Consider the following 4,751-nt stretch of genomic DNA (forward strand, 5'->3'; position numbering starts at 1 on the left):
CTTTTCAACAAATGGGGCTGGGAGAGTTGGATATCCATATCCAAAAGAATGAAAGAGGACCCCTACCTCACCCCCTACACAAAAATTAACTCAAAATGGGCCAAAGATCTCAATATAAAAGAAAGTACCATAAAACTCCTAGAAGATAATGTAGGAAAACATCTTCAAGACCTTGTATTAGGAGGCCACTTCCTAGACTTTACACCCAAAGCACAAGCAACAAAAGAGAAAATAGATAAATGGGAACTCCTCAAGCTTAGAAGTTTCTGCACCTCAAAGGAATTTCTCAAAAAGGTAAAGAGGCAGCCAACTCAATGGGAAAAAATTTTTGGAAACCATGTATCTGACAAAAGACTGATATCTTGCATATACAAAGAAATCCTACAACTCAATGACAATCGTACAGACAGCCCAATTATAAAATGGGCAAAAGATATGAAAAGACAGTTCTCTGAAGAGGAAATACAAATGGCCAAGAAACACATGAAAAAATGTTCAGCTTCACTAGCTATTAGAGAGATGCAAATTAAGACCACAATGAGATACCATCTAACACCGGTTAGAATGGCTGCCATTAAACAAACAGGAAACTACAAATGCTGGAGGGGATGTGGAGAAATTGGAACTCTTATTCACTGTTGGTGGGACTGTATAATGGTTCAGCCACTCTGGAAGTCAGTCTGGCAGTTCCTTAGAAAACTAGATATAGAGCTACCATTCGATCCGGCGATTGCACTTCTCGGTATATACCCAGAAGATCGGAAAGCAGTGACACGAACAGATATCTGCACGCCAATGTTCATAGCAGCATTATTCACAATTGCCAAGAGATGGAAACAACCCAAATGTCCTTCAACAGATGAGTGGATAAATAAAATGTGGTATATACACACGATGGAATACTACGCGTCAGTAAGAAGGAACGATCTCGTGAAACATATGACAACATGGATGAACCTTGAAGACATAATGCTGAGTGAAATAAGCCAGGCACAAAAAGAGAAATATTATATGCTACCACTAATGTGAACTTTGAAAAATGTAAAACAAATGGTTTATAATGTAGAATGTAGGGGAACTAGCAGTAGAGAGCAATTAAGGAAGGGGGAACAATAATTCAAGAAGAACAGATAAGCTTTTTAACGTTCTGGGGATGCCCAGAAATGACTATGGTCTGTTAATTTCTGATGGATATAGTAGGAACAAGTTCACAGAAAGGTTGCTATATTATGTAACTTTCTTGGGGTAAAGTAGGAACATGTTGGAAGTTAAGCAGTTATCTTAGGTTAGTTGTCTTTTTCTTACTCCCTTGTTATGGTCTCTTGGAAATGTTCTTTTATTGTATGTTTGTTTTCTTTTTAACTTTTTTTTTCATACAGTTGATTTAAAAAAGAAGGGAAAGTTAAAAAAAAAAAAGAAAGAAAGAAAAACAAGGAAAGAAAAATGATGTAGTGCCCCCTTGAGGAGCCTGTGGAGAATGCAGGGGTATTCGCCTACCCCACCTCCATGGTTGCTAACATTACCACAGACATAGGGGACTGGTGGTTTGATGGGTTGAGCCCTCTACCATAAGTTTTACCCTTGGGAAGACGGTTGCTGCAAAGGAGAGGCTAGGCCTCCCTATATTTGTGCCTAAGAGTCTCCTCCTGAATGCCTCTTTGTTGCTCAGATGTGGCCCTCTCTCTCTGGCTAAGCCAGCTTGAAAGGTGAAATCACTGCCCTCCCCCCTACGTGGGATCAGACACCCAGGGGAGTGAATCTCCCTGGCAACATGGAATATGACTCCCGGGGAGGAATGTAGACCCGGCATCGTGGGACGGAGAACATCTTCTTGACCAAAAGGGGGATGTGAAAGGAAATGAAATAAGCTTCAGTGGCAGAGAGATTCCAAAACGAGCCGAGAGGTCACTCTGGTGGGAACTCTTACGCACACTTTAGACAACCCTTTTTAGGTTCTAAAGAATTGGGGTAGCTGGTGGTGGATACCTGAAACTATCAAACTACAACCCAGAACACATGAATCTTGAAGACAGATGTATAAAAACGTAGCTTATGAGGGGTGACAATGGGATTGGGAAAGCCATAAGGACCACACTTCACTTTGTCTAGTTTATGGATGGATGAGTAGAAAAATAGGGGAAGGAAACAAACAGACAAAGGTACCCAGTGTTCTTTTTTACTTTAATTGCTCTTTTTCACTCTAATTATTATTCTTGTTATTTTTGTGTGTGTGCTAATGAAGGTGTGAGGGATTGATTTAGGTGATGAATGTACAACTATGTAATGGTACTGTAAACAATCGAAAGTACGATTTGTTTTGTATGACTGCGTGGTATGTGACTATATCTCAATAAAATGATTAAAAAAATAAATAAATAAAAAAAAAAGACATTGCAAGACTAAATAAAAAAACAGATGATCTTATGGAAATTAAAGAAACTGTTGACCAAATTAAAAAGATTCTGGACACTCATAGTACAAGACTAGAGGAAGTTGAACAATGAATCAGTGACCTGGAAGATGACAGAGTGGAAAATGAAAGCATAAAAGAAAGAATGGGGAAAAAATTGAAAAAATCTAAACGGACCTCAGGGATATCATAGATAAAATAAAACGTCCGAATATAAGACTCATTGGTGTTCCAGAAGGGGGAGAAAAGGGTAAAGGTCTAGGAAGAGTATTCAAAGAAATTGTTGGGGAAAACGTCCCAAATCTTCTAAACAACATAAATACACAAATCATAAATGCTCAGCGAACTCCACATAGAATAAATCCAAATAAACCCACTCCGAGACATATTCTGATCACCCTGTCAAACACAGAAGAGAAGGAGCAAGTTCTGAAAGCAGCAAGAGAAAAGCAATTCACCACATACAAAGGAAACAGCATAAGACTAAGGAGTGACTACTCAGCAGCTACCATGGAGGCAAGAAAACAGTGGCACAATATATTAAAATTCTGAGTGAGAAAAATTTCCAACCAAGAATACTTTATCCAGCAAAGCTCTCCTTCAAATTTGAGGGAGAGCTTAAATTTCTCAAAGACAAACAAATGCTGAGAGAATTTGCTAACCAAAGACCTGCCCTACTGGAGATACTAAAGGGAGCCCTACAGACAGAAAAACAAAGAAAGGAGAGAGAGACTTGGAGAAAGGTTCAGTACTAAAGAGATTCAGTATGGATACATTAAAGGATATTAATAGAGAGAGGGGAAAACTATATATGAAAAACATAAACCAAAGGTTAAGATGGCTGATTCAAGAAATGCCTTCACAGTTATAACATTGAATGTAAATGGATTAAACTCCCCAATTAAAAGATATAGATTCACAGAATGGATAAAAAAAATGAACCATCAATATGTTGCATACAAGAGACTCATCTTAGACAGAGGGACACAAAGAAATTGAAAGTGAAAGGATGGAAAAAAAATTTCATGCAAGCTACAGCCAAAAGAAAGCAGATGTAGCAATATTAATCTCAGATAATATAGACTTTAAATGCAGGGATGTTTTGAGAGACAAAGAAGTCCACTACATACTAATAAAAGGGGCAATTCAACAAGAAGAAATAACAATCATAAATGTTTATGCACCCAATCAAGGTGCCACAAAATACATGAGAGTAACACTGGCAAAACTAAAGGAAGCAATTGATGTTTCCACAAAAATTGTGGGAGACTTCAACACATCACTCTCTCCTATAGATAGATCAACCAGACGGAAGAACAATAAGGAAACTGAAAACCTAAACAATCTGATAAATGAATTAGATTTAACAGACATATATAGAACATTACATCCCAAATCACCAGGATACACATACTTTTCTAGTGCTCACGGAACTTTCTCCAGAATAGATCATATGCTGGGACATAAAACTAGCCTCAATAAGTTTAAAAAGATTGAAATTATTCAAAGCACATTCTCTGACCACAATGGAATACAATTAGAAGTCAATAACCATCAGAGACTTCAAAAATTCACAAATACCTGGAGGTTAAACAACACACTCCTAAACAATCAGTGGGTTAAAGAAGAAATAGCAAGAGAAATTGCTAAATATATAGAGACAAATGAAAATGAGAACACAACATACCAAAACCTATGGGATGCAGCAAAAGCAGTACTGAGGGGGAAATTTATGGCAGTAAATCCATACATTAAAAAAGAAGAAACAGCTAAAATCAAAGAGCTAATGGATCAACTGAAGAAGCAAGAAAATGAACAGCCAGTGAATCCTAAACCAAGTAGAAGAAAAGAAATAACAAGGATTAAAGCAGAAATAAATGACATAGAGAACAAAAAAACAATAGAGAGGATAAATAACACCAAAAGTTGGTTCTTTGAGAAGATCAACAAGATTGACAAGCCCCTAGACAGACTGACAAAATCAAAAAGAGAGAAGACCCATATAAACAAAATAATGAAAGAAAAAGGTGACATAACTGCAGATCCCAAAGAAATTTAAAAAATTATAAGATGATAATATGAACAACTATATGGCAACAAACTGGATAATGTAGAGGACATGGACAATTTCCTGGAAACATATGAACAACCTAGACTGACCAGAGAAGAAACAGAAGACCTCAACCAACCAATCACAAGCAAAGAGATCCAATCAGTCTTCAAAAATCTTCCCACAAATAAATGCCCAGGGCCAGATGGCTTCACAGGGGAATTCTACCAAACTTTCCAGAAAGTACTGACACCAATCTTACTCTAATTGTTTCAAAACATTGAAGAAAAT

Source organism: Choloepus didactylus, chromosome 7 (assembly GCF_015220235.1).
Source record: "Choloepus didactylus isolate mChoDid1 chromosome 7, mChoDid1.pri, whole genome shotgun sequence".
In the NCBI taxonomy this organism is placed as follows: Eukaryota; Metazoa; Chordata; class Mammalia; order Pilosa; family Megalonychidae; genus Choloepus; species Choloepus didactylus.